Raw genomic sequence first — 21,212 nt, 5'->3', positions numbered from 1 at the left:
TGAACCTCATCAAGCATCAAGATGCTTCGTGATTCGCCGTACTTTCTCCTTCTTGTTTCTGTTGCCTTGTTTTTTCCAAGGTTTCCCCGCCATCGTTTCTGATCCTGCTTTACCTGCGAGGACGGTCCGCGGCCTGGTTTTCCTAAAAGAGCGAGGTCTATTAACACTAAAGCAGGACAAATTGATTTCTACAGCACCATTAAGACACAAGGCGATGCACAGTGCTTGACAAGGAAACACATTAAAACAAAGCAAGGAAGAAAGGAGAATAAACTAAAAGCTGCATCAACAAGCTTCTCTGAATCTCATTTGGTTGGAAATCCTTTAATTCTTGCAATAGATTTCAGATGGCAGTGAACTGATTTAGTTATTTTCTTAATGTCTAACCCAAGTGACATGGAGTCAAAATGAGAGTTTAGCATTTTTTCTTTGGGGCCAAAAACAATTACCTCCCATGTTTTCTGCCTTACACTAGAAAACATTCCGACACATCCACTCATTATTTTGATTTATGCACCAACGAGTTCCTGTCCTGCAAGCAAGATCTAAACCAATTTAATGCGCCAGAAATTACCAACAAGTATGTCAAGTCGTATGTTGTAGACAAGTGTGTCAAAAGCAGCACTAAGCGCCATGAATAATTAATCTGAAACTCTCAATGTGTTCACATGAACGTCCTTCAGCAGTTCAAATACAATTTAAATGTTGGAGTTTGACCAGAATCCATATGACAAAATGCAGCAGTATACTTCACCTGGCGGAAAAAGTTCTTTATGCTCACTTGCAAGAATAAGGTATCGTGATTCCGTCAAACTTTCCACTGGTGTTTCGGATTAACTGGCGTCCAATTTAAATGTGGGTAAATGACTGTTGCGACAGCTCTCGTGTTGGTCACCAGTTAACATGGAAACCAGTTAATCCGAAACACCGGGCCGCGTCGCTGAACTTGATAGTGCCGTCCAACAAATATGACCTAATAGTTTTAATATATATCTAATGAATATGTTGTAATTACTAATTAATACAATTAAACATAAATATCAATATATACATATATATCTACAAACTCTGGAAAATTTGAATTTTTAAAAAAATGGTTACTTTGTTTAAGGAACATTAAAATGGTAGAAATATCAAGAAATTCAAAGTGTAATTTTTCCTTAAAAAAGTTGGAAGTCGCAGTAACAGAGAACCAGTGGATATATCAGCGTAGCTGGAGTTGCAGCCAATCAGCGGTGGCTGTGGTTTCAACCAATCAGTGATCTAGCTGCCGTGGCGGCCAATAGGAAGCCGTTACTACCTGACGGGCAGTTAGACATAACCAACGCCAGGCTTCAGTCCTCCGTGAGCCTTCTCGTAGCAGCCACGAAAAAAGGAGCCGGCATCAACAACCAAAGTAAGTGCTTATTTTTACTGGATTGATCAACTCCTGTCACTTAGTGCTGATGTTGCTAATGTTGCTACATGTTCACGAGATTGGGTTGTTTTTTAATTATACATATATATAAAAATATATCATATATCTCTCTCTCAAACACCCTCATACAAATAATATGCAATGCTTTTTCCATCTCCAGAATGGTCAGAATGCTTAGATCGGAATGGGAGGCTCTTCGGAGTAACAATCCCCCACCAGACCCCGTTGAGCCTCCTCATGAGGAGCTCGATCAACAAACCGGGTAAGTGTTTACACATTCTGTTGTTTTTAGATCATGCCGGATTCTTTTAAGTTGCTTCTTGATCTCTGAGAGGTTTCGGTGGTTTAACAAAGTTAACTTCTGATGACAAACTTTTTAGTTTAAAAAAAACTGAAAAGTGCCAAGTGCATCCAAGTTTTAACTAAGAGAGTAGGAAAAGTAACATTTCACACTGTATAAATGCTGTAAGTTCAAAAATCCTTCAAATTGGTCAAATGGCTATCGAATAACAATCATTTGTTTGAGGACTACAAATCCATCAAGGCCTGAAAGCTAGCTGCTAAAGCTAACGTGATGACCTGAAGGCCGTCTCCATGGCAACACAAATAAACACCTGCCATTTTAATTCTACTTTCTCACCACTCTGCTAGTTAAAAATACTTCCACCATATCTAAACACAGATAACAAAGGACATTAAACATAATTAGAACATTTATGAATACATTTTGAGTGTAGCTGCCGCTCAGTGATACATATATGTGTGTAATAACAACAATACTAGTGAAAAAGTATCAACAAAGTACCAGTGATAGTGAAAAGTAACATTTCAAACTGTATTTTCACTCAGAAGCTTTAGAAAGAGTTAAATTTCTTGCATTTCAGTTTATTTTAATCATTTATCTTACATTGAATTTTCCTGAAGCTATTGAATTGTGGTTGATGTTCATTAAATAAATTCAGTCATTTCTGATGTTAAGAACTATTAGTGCCAGTGTTTATGTCATTATTCTTGTAACATGTTTGGCTTTAAAGTGACTGTGAACCTCATTCTGATATTCAATGCTTTTCCCATCTCCAGAATGGACATTTTAAATGCATTGGTGGAACTACTGGGGGATGAGTTCACTCCAGACCCGGTCCCACCAGCTTCTGGTCCTCTGGCTGAGTATGTTTTTAAATTATTCTGTATTCTTTAAGTTACTGAAAATCTCCAAATACATTCAAGTTTTAACTAAGAGAGTGTGAAAAGTAACATTTCACACTGTGCATTTCCACTCAGCGTTTCTTGTTTCAGTGATTTGGTTGTGATTTATGTTTATTAGAAATGTTATCAGTTGTGTTGATATATATACTACTGTGAAAGAAATCATACATTCAGTCTTTTCTGATGTAAATAACTGTTAGTTCCAGTGTTTGCATCATTATTCTTGTCACAGTTTTTTACTGTGAGCCTCATCCTAATGTTCAATGCTCTTTCTGTCTCTCGGATTGACTTTGATGACAACCTGAAAAGTCTTCTGGAGGAATGTGGTCAGGGTCACCTCCAAACCATCGAGCCAGATACCCTCTTCCAGCTAGACGCCAGCCAAGCTGGAGTGGGACAGGTGAGACATTCAGTCACTGGAACTTAGAGCTGTGATTTCACTTGTTAAGACGTTGAAGATGTAGAACAATGTGGGACTCTGATTGATAAATATCTCTTTTAATTACACAGCAAAATATGCTTTTGAAAAAAGACACATTTGATCCAAATGAGATTGAATTTAATACAAGGGATTATTTAACCTGTTAATCAGTCCACAAAACTAAACTTTCCTCCTGCAAGTAGCCTTTAAATTCCACCTCACTCTGTGTGTGTCGATCTAGTTGAGAGATCTTAACAGTCTCTCAACTTATGGAACTTGTGCTTTTAACACTTTTCTTTTGTCTCCAGTCTGTTGAAGGACTGTCCCAGAGCCCGAGTCCCGCCCCCCCTGCTGCTCCTCCGACTCCCACCCCCTCCACCTCGAGGTGAGTCCCACTGTCCACTTCTGGCTCTAAATACACTTCTGGCTGTTTGTACCTACATGAACATCATCACATTCAGTTTATTTACCAGAGCTTTACTTCAAGCTCTGAGTCATTGCTCAGTGACAAAACCTCCGTTTATTAAGTGTCAGTGAGGCCTGACTGTGACTCACATGTTGGAGTGTAACACCAGACATCCTATTACATGTCGATTTGTGTTTGAAGTCTTCCTGAATGCTTGCTCTGAACATTTGTTTTTGGTTCCTGCAGGAAAAGAAAACGTCCTGACGATCACGAGCCGCACATTAAAAAACCTCCGAATGCCTTCATGCTCTATTTAAAAGAGCAGAGAGCCGCCGCTGCGGCAGCTCTCGGCACCAAGGGGAGTGCGGCCGTGAACGCCGAGGTCGGAAAGAGGGTGAGTTGTCGGCTCCTACATATTGGAGATACAAACTCATTACTCATGTTTAGAAGCTGGCTTGTCGTTGTGTGTGCTGACAACGTGTTGTCGTCTCTCCACAGTGGAAGGCCATGTCACAAACAGAGCAGCAGCGGTATTACGACCTGGCCAAACTTGAGGCTCAGCTCCACCAGGACAGGCATCCAGGCTGGTCACCCGCCTCAAACTATGTAGGCACTCTCTCCTCACCTAAAACTCAGAAATGCTCACAAGACGTCAATAAAACTGCTAAACAATTTTCATTTTTTAATCAACTTAGTGATTAAACGTATTTTCTATTTTTAGGGCAAAAAACGACCGCGGAGGAGAGGGCGAAACAACCAGCCTCTCAATCCTCCTCCTCCACCAGTGATGCCTGTGGCATGGTTTTGGGTGGACAGCGATGGACACATCCATCAATTTCAAAACGTCGCCAGCTCCTAACGCAGCGAATCAATCGCTCCCCGCTGCCGGCCCACCGCAGCATTGACCATTTGAATAAAAAATAAAAAATTCACTGTCATTCTCTCATTTGTTTTTATTCCCATATGACGAGTAGCATTCTTTTGTACTTTATATTCATTTTTTAAACCTGATGATTGTTGATGTTTTGTAGCACAAATGAAACTCACAAGTCCACAACAGTGGATAAACTTTATTTTGTGGTTTTTCTTCAAGTGTGTTTCTGCTAAGAGTCGTCGCTTCAGCTTCAGTGAACATGTTTTCTCGTCTACATTCCTATTTTAATTTGAACGCAGCATCATCTTTGCCACTTCTACTCCTCTTTTGTACCACTGATATTTACATGATGTGAATTTGACACTGAACATTGAGGCAATAGTTACGCAGTGCAGCAAACTGGACTCATAAACAAAAAGACATGAGTGATGAAATTGAAATCTAAAGCTAAAGAGAATAAGAAGCATGACAGCATTTCAAAGAACAACGTAATGAAATCCCCTCAGCGTGTTTAAAGAAAGCCTTTCAAACCAAATTTACCCATGAAGCTCTTCTTCTCGTCTTTTGCGATGCGGGCAGCCAAAGCCAGGCCGATCCCGGAGGAGCAGCCTGTGATGAGAACCACCTTCTGGTTCATTGTGGACCGCTCACGCTTTGTTTTGGATCTCCGACAGCAGACGATGGCCGAGAAGCAAGAGAAGTGGAAGGGAGGCACGACGTGGAGTCACTTTAAAAGCCGGCTCTTTAATCCACAAGTCTGCAACTCAGCAGATATGGCCGCATGCACATGGCCTGAAGATGAGCATCCAGCCTGACTTCCCTCTGGCTTATTGAGCTTCATCTAATAGTCATAGAAACAAACACTTAGAATCTACAAATGTAGCCTGTCTATATGTTGTAAAGACTTAAAAACTGCAAGGATAGTGATTTTGGCCTTTGACCTAATGGCCAGAACATATTAGATATTCATCTGCCCAATCAGGAGAAATTCCTTGGAGACTTTTTACAGGCGATACAGGAGCAGTAGCCCAGACTCTTAACTCTTCAAGGATTCAATATGTTAAAACTGTCCTCTCCTTTTACACAAAGTTTCCAAATACATCTAACTTTTCCTTTCTTTTAGAAATCCTGTAAAAGTAAATATTTATTTGTCCTCTGGATGGCGCCATTACATTAAAATGCATTCTTACGTTTGGCTCGACTCACCAGTCCACAATGAGGGAAATATCAATAAGCTAGAAAGCCACACGAAGCTGTATTTAAACGTGGATTTTACAACTCTAAAATGAGAGTATTTTGTACATGCAGCTTTTCTGTACAGATTCTCACTTTTGAGATGATGCAGCCGGAGACATACATAAAGTTTTTTATAAGTTGAATGTACATAAGGGTGAACTGCTTTTGTCCACAGGTGATTCCCACTTAAAAGCAAGACAGAACATAAACTCTTTTCACAATAAAAACACTCATCCTGTGTTCTTTTGTGTGAACATCCATGTTCAAAGCAGCTCAATGTGGCTTTCAGCGTCTTCACATGGTTTCTAATGCAGAAAGTAGAACAGTGGAGAACATCAGCAATTATACCAAAAAATTATGTCAAAGAGAAATTGACCTTTATTTATAAGTTCTGATTAAACACTTCAAAGTAAGGTAGCAGATTACCATATATATATATATATATATATATATATATATAAATATATATATATGGTACACACACACAGGGCACACACACACAGGGCAACCATACACACACCCAGGGGGCGAAATGGCTTTCAATTAGCAGATCAAGAACATTTCTGTCAAAACAAAATAAGTTGTGTTAATATTTTAGCAGTACCTCATCAATAAAGACTGCTGGTTAGTTACACTGATGAAGACTTGTAGATACGGTGTTCAAAGCTGTCCTGGTATTTAGTACAACAGGTGGACTTCAGTATTGTTGCTGAGGCCGCCTGCTTGAAATGAAACAGATGATGACTTTCTGAATTCAATGTCCTGCAGTATAAGCAGAGGTTTTTCTGCACACTTCTTTGTTACTGTATTTCTATATTATTATTCTTGGTGTGTCGACTCAGGCTCATTTCATTTCGACGTATTCATCCCATGTGCGACCTGATGAAGAAAGAAAGCAGGCTCATGGGCGGTACAATAGTGTGGTGGGTACCACTCCCACCTCACAGGGTGGAGGTCTCCGGATGGAGCCGGGGCCCAATCTCAAACAATACAAACACTGGATTGCAGAGTGCATTCTTTAACGTTTCTGAGTGCTGTTCTTTCTTTCCTCAAATCGGATGTTTCTGAATGTCAATTGAGTGCTGAATGTTGACTCTTCCATGTGATATGAATTGGTGCTTTAATACAGGTTGCAGACTTTATAGCTTGACATTTATTTTATGAATAATTACTTCCTGTCACATGCCACCATAATTGAAGGACACCTGTTGTGAAGGGACGGGCTGAATAAGAGGGTGTGACAGTATGAAGACATGGTTATTGAAACCATCTTATTTTCATCCCCGGCCTGGACCAAGCTGAGGCAGAAAGGAATATTTCATATATATAAATCCCCAGATAAGATTAAATCATTTACCTACTGTACAGCAATATTTTATTATGACAATATTCTTGGTGTTCTTAGCCTACTTCACTTGTAAGACTGGAGGCTGCATCACTCACTAAAACAGTGTGCTTTTAACAGTATTTTATAATATCTTCACGTGTATCAACAAACACAATTCATCTTTAGGCTAAATGTCCTTTTATGTCTGCTGATTGAGAATAGTTTAGGCAGCTCACCAATACCAGTAAGAATGTAGTAACCAAAGTTGGCCATCAGGTGGCAGCAGAATATGACAGAATACCAAAGATACTCTGATCAAAACCTTTAAGGGAGTTTGACACGTAGAATGAATTAAACAAACATGCAAACATTTACGTTTAGGTATGAACCTGGAATACATCCACTTTATTTGACAACACTGTCAAAATATCGGCGACTGTTGTTTCCATGCATGGAAAGACCCCCTTTGCGAGCAGTAGAATCCCCCAAAGTGTTTGTATTTGGATTTTGGATTTTGGGATCTAATTCAACAAACAAACAAAACTGATATGCGTGCATCTAATTATTCCAAAACAAGAATCATTAAACTGAAGACAGAGCAACGCGGGAATCAAACTTAAAAACAAACAGAATTAAAAGAGAAAGAGGTCTTAAAAAGATGTGAATTCATTGTAAATGTGCAGTGGGTGTTATTATTTGCCGAAACTTTCCTGTCAAGGAGCCTTTTGCTGCATGTGCCTGTTTCCATTATTTGGTGAAAATAATTTCATTTTCACAGATTTCATAAGTTGGGGGCAAGATAAAGAGACACTGTTTGTGAAAACAGCATCACCTGGTAGGATGACAGCTCCTTCAGCCAGCGATTCCACTAAGACACTAGAGAAGGAAATGACTGTGAGGAGGAGGAGGAGGAGGAGGAGGAGGAGGAGGAGGAGGAGGACGTGACCTTGGAGACTGACTGACCTCTATTGTACCGACATGGAAGACAAAGGAGAACCAAGCCCCGGTTTCCAGCGCTGTGAGATCCATCCATCAATCAATCAATCAATCTTTATTTATAAAGCACATTTAAAAAAACCAAAAGGTAACCAAAGTGCTGTACATCAAAAACATCAAATAAAATAAATAAAATAATTCAAAAGTTAATTCAAAAGCATAGAAGAGACAAGGCATAAAACATAGAAAACATGTAAACAAACAAACAAACAAGCTTACTACAAGTTATATGATATCAAACAAGATGAAAATAAATCAAGGTGTACTAAAAGCCAAAGAATAAAAGTGGGTTTTTAAAAGGGATTTGAAAACAGGGAGCGAGGAAGCCTGCCTGATGTTGATAGGCAGCTCATTCCAGAGTTTCGGAGCAGCGGCGGCAAATGATCTGTCTCCTCTGAGCTTCAGCCTAGTCTTAGGGACTGTCAGCATCAAAGAGAGAGGTCACTGGAGAGAGAGGAGATCCTGTAGTACAGAAACCTCCCAGGGTGACTGTGGACAGAGGAATGTCCTCCAGACCTCAGCTTTTCTCTGGTGTGGTCATGCTGGAAGTGGATAAGCAGCAACGTCCACTGCAGTCCACCTCAGGGACGGATATATTTGAGCTATAAAGCAAAGCTGTCTTTACTAGTCGGTCTATATCCCCGCCCTCACCTATGGCCATGGACCGCAAGAATGAGACCATGAATACAAGGGGGTGAAAAAGAGCTTTCTGTCTTCTCTTGGTGAAGGAGTGAGGAGCTCAGCCGTCTGGGAGAGAGTCGAAGTGGAGCAGCGACTCCTCCACATTGAGACGAGTCAGTGGACGTGGTTCGGGCATCAGATTTGGATCAGTTCTCTCCAGGTCTCAGGAAGTGTCCTGGACACTGAACGGTGCTTTAACAGAAGTGGGGTGGCACTCGGTCTTTTTATGGCCGTATGTTCATGATAGAGACACAAGGATCCGTGTGACTTATGTACCATGTTGAGCAGCAGTTTTTCTTTGTTGCTCAATTTTCCAGTTAATTCAACATTTATTCACCCAGTTTCAGCCACACAGTGTCAAGACTATAGACACTGCATTTGATCCTCACTAGATTTTAAAATCTCTTCCTTATATGATGCACTTTTTATTACTTTATTATTTACTTTGGCATAAACTTCAAGTTACATTATAGAATATAAATCAATACATTTACGACTGATGCAGCATAACATCAATGTAGTTTACAAATGATCCATTTGTAAACGTCTCAATGTGCAATAATGATACTTGGACAAAATTAACAATTTCGTGAGTTGATGTTGTCGAGTTTATTTGGTTTTTTTTCCAACAGGTGATGGCGGTGTCATTTTTGAGACGGGGTCATTGTGTAGAAGTCTTCCTCTATTGGTCGAATCATGTGTCATGCAGGCCATTGCAACCATAATGTTTTACTGTGAAGTGGTGATGGATCTGATATATGGCAAATATCTGTTTGTTTTTTTGTTTGTTTTTTTATTCTGACCACAGTGAATTTTTCATTTTCCCTCAGGAAGACGTCAACATCAATGTTCTTTAGTTTGTATATAATTCAGTTATCGAATGATCTGTGTATATGCGTGAAGAGTTGTGTTCACAGTGATTTGTGGGTTTGTGTTTCTGAGCCCATGCAGTGACATCTAGTACATCCAGTGTTCATTAAGCAGTGCCGCCATGTGCACAGCGGCGTCTCCAAACTTTGAACTCGTTGATGATATTATACATTTTAAAAGTTGGGATCTTCGAAGAGTTCATTAAAAATTAAAAAGTAGTCTTCTGGAATTGTTTCTAAATTGTCTCTCTAACCCTATTATCAAGTCACGTTACTTCCCTGTCATCAAATGACCCTGAGATCTGCATCCATCCCTCTCTTATACATTTGAAACTTGGTTCACGTGAAGCTGGAACAAAGGCACGTAAAAGTCACCTGTCCATAACAGAATTATCGTTATCTCACTTTCAGCATATGATGTGTTAAGATTGTTTATGAAACATGCATTTAATTTGATCCCCTTTTGTTGCCATTTATTCACGTTAAATCATTAAACCACTGTTTTCATCATTTATGTGCTTGAAATGAAGTTTACTGGTTTAAACATCTTTCACCGAAACACACCCGAGTCAATATTGTACCCAGGTTGGAGTATTTGAGTTTTTCCACTTTATCAGACAACTCAGAGAATCATCTCAAATCCAAGCTGTTTTTGCGTGTCATTGACATGTTAATAATTGTAGAGACCGAACAAGCTGCTATTCCTATACTGTACAATGAGGACTGGATGCTCTGTGCAGAGATATTGCAATTTAAAAAAAAGAATAATAATAATAAAACTATGTTGCTCTTCTTCTTTAAAGCCATTTTCATTACATTGTTATTGTTGCACTGGACTACTGAGTTATAATTTTAAGAGGAGCAGCATTGAGGCAGATGGGAGGAAGCTTCAGAGGAGAATCACATACAGCAGCACAGACTGTTGGCTGCCCTCTCCCCTCCCTCAAGTACATTTACACCTCCAGAAGCCTCAGCTGAGCACAAAACATCACCAGGGCAGTTCACACCCTGGTTTCTACCTGCTGGACCTGCTGCCCTCTGGTGGCAAAGACACAATATTGGCCAGGACTTCATTCATCATTCTTCTGGGGCCGGGAGAACCCATAGTCCTTCTTGGCTCGGGCCCCCAGGGGGTCTAGAAACGCCCCTGCTGGCAGGCCGCTGGATTCCATGCTGTGAATACAGGGCAGAGTCCAGTCTAATTACAAATATGGGACAAAAACATAATATTCAGTTGTGTGTACAGACATTTTGTACGGCAGGTGGTCAGTGTAAAATAAAGGCACCTTGTGCAGCGTGCGGATCCATAGGGTGCTTTATTATAGTAGTGAGAGATTAAAGAAAGAAAGAAACAAGTACATGTAAGTAGAGAGAGTGGAGAGAGAGAGAGAGAGAGAGAGAGAGAGAGAGAGAGAGAGAGAGAGAGAGAGAGAGAGAGAGAGAGAGCTGAGAGACCGGCGAATGAGAGGAGATCGAGCTCTTCAAAACCACTTCAAAAATTGTGTTGGAAAACTTAAATAAAGTTTTAATGTCTTGATGCACGATTTCTTCACTTGATCAGTGGAAATGTGGTTTAAAAGAGCATTTTGTGTTTGATAAAGTGAGCTGGTGTTTCTGATTAGGACCTTCTTGTCCAGCGTAAGGCTCAGTTTTATTATCACCCAGAAATGTGTTCAGAATCTTGAAAATGTTTCCAGGTTTGTTCATGTTTATACATGTTTAGATATGCTCATATTCGTTAATGACTGAAACAAGCAGCTTATTTTGCACTTCTTTTTTGGGGGTTTCTATCAAAACATTCTAAAATGCTTTGAAAGATGTCTTGATGTGTTGTTTGAAAATAAATCTGATAAAACTTTTGTTTTCCCTAAACTCAACTAACTGTCAGTTCAAGTAAACCAAGTATGTAAACAAAAAGAGTAACATTAACAGTTTGTGTCCGAGCCGCTATGTTGGTCATTTGATTATGAACTTGAGTGAATACAATTCTAGATATATGGTCATAAAGAATAATATAAGAGATGTATTGTTTTTAATGAACGCGCTGGATCGTTTGTGGTGGATCTTGCAAGGTTCATTGAATTAAATCATGAAGAAGAGTTTTTTTTTTTTTTTTTTTTTTTAAAGCAAATGCAGCTGGAAATGTAAAAGAAGTACTACACTCCACTTTGGGTTATTTTGAGGGGGATGATTCACTGTTTAAGGCTTTAGAAAATACAGATTCTGGGCCAACAAGAGTATCTGTGCATAACCCTATGAAAAGTGGACACCAACACCAGTCGTCCTAAACGCCTTAGGTGTCTTTAAACCTCCTTGGAATTTAAAATATGATGGACTAACACAGAATAGCATTTTTTAGCCCCTTTGCACAAAATTACTTTGTTTTAGCACAAACACAACATTTGACAAAATTACTTATATGCAGTTTAAAAAGCTAAAATGTAGTAACAGAATGTCAACGATGGCATGATTGCTATCTAACTAATTAAATTGAAATGAGTCAAAAGCAAATCTAATATATTGCACAATAGCCATGGATACTGTAAAAAGGTTTCATGTGTTTGGGAATGTGGTCAAATGAACCACAACCATCACTGCCTTGGTATTTATGAGATCCTCTTGAGAGAACAAGGTCCGTTTCCCAACCAAAAACAAAGTTACCACAGAAAATATGGAAAAACAAAGACCACTTAGTTGTATAGGAAGAAGATGCTAAAGAAAACCTCCCAAAAATATTAAGTAAAAAAGTGTTGCACATATATGTATTAAATAAGTACAGCTGCTCTTATCACAAACATTATTTCTTCAGTTTGGCAACTGAGGATACTATTTTCTAATAATCATTCCCAAAGTATTTGGGTGGATACTCAACCAAAATAACCCAGTATATGTATATAAAAAATATATCTAAAATAAATAAATATATATATATATATATATATATATATATATATATATATATATATATATATATATATATATATATATATATATATATATATATATATATATATATATATATATATATATATATATATATATATATATATATATATATATATATATATATATATATCATAATTAAAATTCATGGATATTCTTGGCCGAGTTGAGAAATGAACACACATCCTCAATTTAAAATGTCACATTTTATTCCATTTGGAAAATGTATACTGTCTTAATCACAGTTCACACTGTAACAAATCAAGCTTTTGAAGAAATGTTAATTTACCTTTGAAACATTGCAGAGATGCAGAAATCAAGCTCATTGTAGAAATCAGGTAAAGAAGTGACGCACCAATATGAAAACATTTACTAATAAACAGTCCAGCTCAGTAGATGTTAACTGTATGAGGAAAAACTCAGTAATGAACATACAACACAACCGTATCACGACAACTGTGACACGATTTTCACTGCAATAGGATTGAAGTTTTTAATCACAATGAATTTACTACCCTGGAGACACCAGACGCTGCAAAACGTCCAGTTGAGGGAATGCATCAATCATGATCTTCACACCAGAGCATACAAGGCAGATTATGTACTGCCGTAATAAAACAGCCGGTCCTTTCAGTATTTAAAGGATTTAGAAGCCTTCATCTGCTGACGTCGTTACACTTATTCCTTTGGAATCACATGTCAACTTTAAAAGTTTTCCACTCAGGATAAAATGATCAGTAATGTGAACCTCATCAAGCATCAAGATGCTTCGTGATTCGCCGTACTTTCTCCTTCTTGTTTCTGTTGCCTTGTTTTTTCCAAGGTTTCCCCGCCATCGTTTCTGATCCTGCTTTACCTGCGAGGACGGTCCGCGGCCTGGTTTTCCTAAAAGAGCGAGGTCTATTAACACTAAAGCAGGACAAATTGATTTCTACAGCACCATTAAGACACAAGGCGATGCACAGTGCTTGACAAGGAAACACATTAAAACAAAGCAAGGAAGAAAGGAGAATAAACTAAAAGCTGCATCAACAAGCTTCTCTGAATCTCATTTGGTTGGAAATCCTTTAATTCTTGCAATAGATTTCAGATGGCAGTGAACTGATTTAGTTATTTTCTTAATGTCTAACCCAAGTGACATGGAGTCAAAATGAGAGTTTAGCATTTTTTCTTTGGGGCCAAAAACAATTACCTCCCATGTTTACTGCCTTACATTAGAAAACATTCCAACACATCCACTCATTATTTTTGATTTATGCACCAACGAGTTCCTGTCCTGGAAGCAAGATCTAAACCAATTTAATGCGTCAGAAATAACCAACAAGTATGTCAAGTCGTATGTTGTAGACAAGTGTGTCAAAAGCAGCATTAAGCTCCATGAATAATTAATGTGAAACTCTCAATGTGTCATTGTTCACATGAACGTCCTTCGGCAGTTCAAATACAATTTAAATGCTGGAGTTTGACCAGAATCCATATGACAAAATGCAGCAGTATACTTCACCTGGCGGAAAAAGTTCTTTATGCTCACTTGCAAGAATAAGGTATCGTGATTCCGTCAAACTTTCCACTGGTGTTGGGGATTAACTGGCGTCCGTGTTAACTGGTGACCAATTTAAATGTGGGTAAATGACTGTTGCGACAGCTCTTGTGTTGGTCACCAGTTAACATGGAAACCAGTTAATCCGAAACACCGGGACGCGTCGCTGAACTTGATAGTGCCGTCCAACAAATATGACCTAATAGTTTTAATATATATCTAATGAATATGTTATAATTACTAATTAATACAATTAAACATAAATATCAATATATATATTATATATCTACAAACTCTGGAAAATTTTAATTTTTAAAAAATTGGTTACTTTGTTTAAGGAACATTAAAATGGTAGAAATATCAAGAAATTCAAAGTGTAATTTTTCCTTAAAAAAGTTGGAAGTCGCAGTAACAGAGAACCAGTGGATATATCAGCGTAACTGAAGTTGCAGCCAATCAGCGGTGGCTGTGGTTTCAACCAATCAGTGATCTAGCTGCGGTGGCGGCCAATAGGAAGCCGTTACTACCTGACGGGCAGTTAGACATAACCAACGCCAGGCTTCAGTCCTCCGTGAGCCTTCTCGTAGCAGCCACGAAAAAAGGATCCGGCATCAACAACCAAAGTAAGTGCTAATTTTTACTGGATTGATCAACTCCTGTCACTTAGTGCTGATGTTTGATTGATTGATTGATTGATTGATTGATTGTTGCTAATGTTGCTACATGTTCACGAGATTGGGTTGTTTTTTAATTATACATATATATAAAAATATATCATATATCTCTCTCTCAAACACCCTCATACAAATAATATGCAATGCTTTTTCCATCTCCAGAATGGTCAGAATGCTTAGATCGGAATGGGAGGCTCTTCGGCGTAACAATCCCCCACCAGACCCTGTTGAGCCTCCTCATGAGGAGCTCGATCAACAAACCGGGTAAGTGTTTACACATTCTGTTGTTTTTAGATCATGCCGGATTCTTTTAAGTTGCTTCTTGATCTCTGAGAGGTTTCGGTGGTTTAACAAAGTTAACTTCTGATGACAAACTTTTTAGTTTAAAAAAAACTGAAAAGTGCCAAGTGCATCCAAGTTTTAACTAAGAGAGTAGGAAAAGTAACATTTCACACTGTATAAATGCTGTAAGTTCAAAAATCCTTCAAATTGGTCAATTGGCTATCGAATAACAATCATTTATTTGAGGACTACAAATCCATCAAGGCCTGAAAGCTAGCTGCTAAAGCTAATGTGATGACCTGAAGGCCGTCTCCATGGCAACACAAATAAACACCTGCCATTTTAATTCTACTTTCTCACCACTCTGCTAGTTAAAAATACTTCCACCATATCTAAACACAGAAAACAAAGGAGATTAAACATAATTAGAACATTTATGAATACATTTTGAGTGTAGCTGCCGCTCAGTGATACATATATGTGTGTAATAACAACAATACTAGTGAAAAAGTATCAACAAAGTACCAGTGATAGTGAAAAGTAACATTTCAAACTGTATTTTCACTCAGAAGCTTTAGAAAGAGTAAAATTTCTTGCATTTCAGTTTATTTTAATCATTTATCTTACATTGAATTATCCTGAAGCTATTGAATTGTGGTTGATGTTCATTAAATAAATTCAGTCATTTCTGATGTTAAGAACTATCAGTGCCACTGTTTATGTCATTATTCTTGTAACATGTTTGGCTTTAAAGTGACTGTGAACCTCATTCTGATATTCAATGCTTTTCCCATCTCCAGAATGGACATTTTAAATGCATTGGTGGAACTACTGGGGGACGAGTTCACTCCAGACCCGGTCCCACCAGCTTCTGGTCCTCTGGCTGAGTATGTTTTTAAATTATTCTGTATTCTTTAAGTTACTGAAAATCTCCAAATACATTCAAGTTTTAACTAAGAGAGTGTGAAAAGTAACATTTCACACTGTGCATTTCCACTCAGCGTTTCTTGTTTCAGTGATTTGGTTGTGATTTATGTTTATTAGAAATGTTATCAGTTGTGTTGATATATATACTACTGTGAAAGAAATCATACATTCAGTCTTTTCTGATGTAAATAACTGTTAGTTCCAGTGTTTGCATCATTATTCTTGTCACAGTTTTTTACTGTGAGCCTCATCCTAATTTTCAATGCTCTTTCTGTCTCTCGGATTGACTTTGATGACAACCTGAAAAGTCTTCTGGAGGAATGTGGTCAAGGTCACCTCCAAACCATCGAGCCAGATACCCTCTTCCAGCTAGACGCCAGCCAAGCTGGAGTGGGACAGGTGAGACGTTCAGTCACTGGAACTTAGAGCTGTGATTTCACTTGTTAAGACGTTGAAGATGTAGAACAATGTGGGACTCTGATTGATAAATATCTCTTTTAATTACACAGCAAAATATGCTTTTGAAAAAAGACACATTTGATCCAAATGAGATTGAATTTAATACAAGGGATTATTTAACCTGTTAATCAGTCCACAAAACTAAACTTTCCTCCTGCAAGTAGCCTTTAAATTCCACCTCACTCTGTGTGTGTCGATCTAGTTGAGAGATCTTAACAGTCTCTCAACTTATGGAACTTGTGCTTTTAACACTTTTCTTTTGTCTCCAGTCTGTTGAAGGACTGTCCCAGAGCCCGAGTCCCGCCCCCCCTGCTGCTCCTCCGACTCCCACCCCCTCCACCTCGAGGTGAGTCCCACTGTCCACTTCTGGCTCTAAATACACTTCTGGCTGTTTGTACCTACATGAACATCATCACATTCAGTTTATTTACCAGAGCTTTACTTCAAGCTCTGAGTCATTGCTCAGTGACAAAACCTCCGTTTATTAAGTGTCAGTGAGGCCTGACTGTGACTCACATGTTGGAGTGTAACACCAGACATCCTATTACATGTCGATTTGTGTTTGAAGTCTTCCTGAATGCTTGCTCTGAACATTTGTTTTTGGTTCCTGCAGGAAAAGAAAACGTCCTGACGATCACGAGCCGCACATTAAAAAACCTCCGAATGCCTTCATGCTCTATTTAAAAGAGCAGAGAGCCGCCGCTGCGGCAGCTCTCGGCACCAAGGGGAGTGCGGCCGTGAACGCCGAGGTCGGAAAGAGGGTGAGTTGTCGGCTCCTACATATTGGAGATACAAACTCATTACTCATGTTTAGAAGCTGGCTTGTCGTTGTGTGTGCTGACAACGTGTTGTCGTCTCTCCACAGTGGAAGGCCATGTCACAAACAGAGCAGCAGCGGTATTACGACCTGGCCAAACTTGAGGCTCAGCTCCACCAGGACAGGCATCCAGGCTGGTCGCCCGCCTCAAACTATGTAGGAACTCTCTCCTCACCTAAAACTCAGAAATGCTCACAAGACGTCAATAAAACTGCTAAACAGTTTTCGTTTTTTTAATCAACTTAGTGATTAAACGTATTTTCTATTTTTAGGGCAAAAAACGACCGCGGAGGAGAGGGCGAAACAACCAGCCTCTCAATCCTCCTCCTCCACCAGTGATGCCTGTGGCATGGTTTTGGGTGGACAGCGATGGACACATCCATCAATTTCAAAACGTCGCCAGCTCCTAACGCAGCGAATCAATCGCTCCCCGCTGCCGGCCCACCGCAGCATTGACCATTTGAATAAAAAATAAAAAATTCACTGTCATTCTCTCATTTGTTTTTATTCCCATATGACGAGTAGCATTCTTTTGTTCTTTATATTCATTTTTTAAACCTGATGATTGTTGATGTTTTGTAGCACAAATGAAACTCACAAGTCCACAACAGTGGATAAACTTTATTTTGTGGTTTTTCTTCAAGTGTGTTTCTGCTAAGAGTCGTCGCTTCAGCTTCAGTGAACATGTTTTCTCGTCTACATTCCTATTTTAATTTGAACGCAGCATCATCTTTGCCACTTCTACTCCTCTTTTGTACCACTGATATTTACATGATGTGAATTTGACACTGAACATTGAGGCAATAGTTACGCAGTGCAGCAAACTGGACTCATAAACAAAAAGACATGAGTGATGAAATTGAAATCTAAAGCTAAAGAGAATAAGAAGCATGACAGCATTTCAAAGAACAACGTAATGAAATCCCCTCAGCGTGTTTAAAGAAAGCCTTTCAAACCAAATTTACCCATGAAGCTCTTCTCGTCTTTTGCGATGCGGGCAGCCAAAGCCAGGCCGATCCCGGAGGAGCAGCCCGTGATGAGAACCACCTTCTGGTTCATTGTTGACCGCTCACGCTTTGTTTTGGATCTCCGACAGCAGACGATGGCCGAGAAGCAAGAGAAGTGGAAGGGAGGCACGACGTGGAGTCACTTTAAAAGCCGGCTCTTTAATCCACAAGTCTGCAACTCAGCAGATATGGCCGCATGCACATGGCCTGAAGATGAGCATCCAGCCTGACTGCCCTCTGGCTTATTGAGCTTCATCTAATAGTCATAGAAACAAACACTTAGAATCTACAAATGTAGCCTGTCTATATGTTGTAAAGACTTAAAAACTGCAAGGATAGTGATTTTGGCCTTTGATCAGTCAAATATACATAAGGGTGAACTGCTTTTGTCCACAGGTGATTCCCCACTTAAAAGCAAGACAGAACATGAACTCTTTTCACAATAAAAACACTCATCCTGTGTTCTTTTGTGTGAACATCCATGTTCAAAGCAGCTCAATTATGGCTTTCAGCGTCTTCACATGGTTTCTAATGCAGAAAGTAGAACGGTGGAGAACATCAGCAATTAGACCACAGATCATGCTGCAATTTGAAACTAAAGGAGCCTCAGAGAGGTTCAAGTATTGTAAATATTGAGTTAGGCAGCCTTTAACAAAAGAAAGCCCTGTAAAATTATGTCAAAGACAAATTGACCTTTATTTATTAGTTCTGATTAAACACTTCAAAGTAAGGTAGCAGATTACCATATATATATATATATATATATATATATGCAAAAATGCAAGGGAAGAAAAGCAATGGGCTCTTATAACTATAGTAATTAGTTTGTTGTTGAATTGGTTGAATTATTTTTATTTATTTATTTTTTTGAACCTGAAAACCTCAGAACCCACATGGAAAGAACCTATATAAACATATATGTTTTAATATAGGTTTTGATATAGGTTTTTTATATATGTGACATATATAAAGTTGGCCATTTTCCTATATTATATGTACATAATATAGGAAATATACCATACAGGTACCTATATAGGTACATATACAGTATGGGCGTATATATGTGTGCATATATGTTCTTCTTGCATAATTGTTTTTTCGTTAGTGCTTAGTTATTGCTTTGATAATGTATGACAGTTGCCAAAGTGAGATATGGGCTGTATATATGTGGAAATAAAGAAGCAGTACAGGAGACCTATATGGCCTGTATATTCACATATATGCACCTCAATTTTGCCTATATGCGGCATATATACGCATATATGTGTATATAAACTGCTTATAGGTTTCATATATGCGCATATATCCTCGTATAGGTTATTTCCACGTGGGACCACTTTACTTTGGCTGTCTCTGATGGACAGATGCTATAAGGAGATATTTACCCAGCGGAGGCCACCTTCTCCCTCCGCCGTGTCCTGGGATGCTCGCCGTCCAACGGGCTGCAATATCGTCAGAACACGCCCGCGGCCGAGGAGGACCAGCAGGTATTATGAACCACGTGAAGGCGCAAAGGTCACTGAGGAAACGTGCCCCTCCCTACACACAGCCACCTGCACACTTGACAAGGACCGACTCGCAGGCACAAACTGCTCCGTGACCGACTTCTGTGATAAAACTTCCTTTATTCACAATTAGTGATCTGTCGCTGTCATATTTACAAATACATATTGCAAATAGTTACACTAAGAGAGCGGAAACACAGTTCAATTCTGGTCTGCGCGTCTTCAAAAAGAGAAGGAAGAAAAAAAAATAGAAGTCAGATAAAGCAAATGTAATGGGTTAAGCCAAGCTGGGTCCTTTAGCTGCTCAGCTGAACCGCTCTGTCTTTCAGAGAGTTTCCTTCCTTCCTTACTCTTCTCAGCTCCTCGGACAGCGACGGGCCCCACGCGTAAAAGCGCACCGGAGCGTCCCGCGTGGTTCCGCGGAACATCTGGAGACGGGTTTGGGTTAATATACAGCGGCAAACACGCGGCTCTGCTCGTGTGGGGAGTGTGAAATTCAATCAGCGGTGCGAGAAGCTCATGATTCACAATACTGTCACCAGGTACAACCGCCTCCTCCTTCCCATCACATCATCTCCCCTTCACGGCTTAAAGGTTCGATTTAAATGAGAAGCGCAGCTGTAAACTCCATTAAAAGTTCATTAATTCTTGTGCAAGTCAAAACGTGACCCGAGGCTTTCCTTCAGTTTATCAACAATGAACTGACCTCAAATCTCCAATTGAGACAGAAAAACATTCAGACTCGTATTTTAGTTCCTGCAAATTTAAAGGTGGACAAAGTCTTGGTTTTTAACTTGTGGTTCAGACACAGTTGTCTAAAATGGGTCAGACCATACAGATGTGACAGAATCTTCTGTGTAGGAGGAATTTTTGTTTTTTAAATCTCAGATGGATCTCCAGAAGCAGCGCCACTCCACCAAGCAAAGGTGAGTTAAAAATCCAACGAGGTTTGCACAGCTTGAAAATACTGATCAGTATATTCAAAACCATGTATGACGTTTCATAGAGGCATTTAAGAATCATTACTATTGGGTCAACTATTTCGGGTTTATTATTGAAATATGCACCAAATACGTCCCTGTAATTCCTTGTAGTGAAGGTAACATATAGTCATTGTGCAGGTGTGTCTGTTATTCAGAGAATAGTGACGAGTGAAATTCATTTGAAGAAAACGTCGGGGGTTCAGATTAGAACTGAAGGCCGTAAATGTCTGAACTTTCTATGGCGTCAAAAAACCATTGTTGACAGCAGGTGGAAAAAGATTCAAACCCTGATAAGTGACTTGTTTTGTTTTTCCCCCCGCATGTAGAACAGCTGGATTGGACACTTGTGGATTTATTAAAGGTAAACCTCACAGAGCTGCATGATTTATAATCGACCTCAAGACGAAATGCGACGGTTAAGACAGCTTTGAGCGGAAACTCTGCACACGCGGCAGCTCAGCCGCTCCTCAAACCAAACGCCGCCGCCGCCGCCGTGACAGACGAGCCGCCCGTCGCGGCATCAGACGCTCGGGGGTCAAGGTACAGGCCGGTGCTGCTCACGGGCGATGGCGAGGGATGTGCCGTCATTACACACATTCACTTTCCAGATTTGCAAACTCTCACAGGCACACACACACACAC

Source organism: Blennius ocellaris (genome assembly GCF_963422515.1).
Source record: "Blennius ocellaris genome assembly, chromosome: 12".
NCBI lineage: Eukaryota > Metazoa > Chordata > Actinopteri > Blenniiformes > Blenniidae > Blennius > Blennius ocellaris.
Note: the sequence above shows the minus strand (reverse complement) of the source record.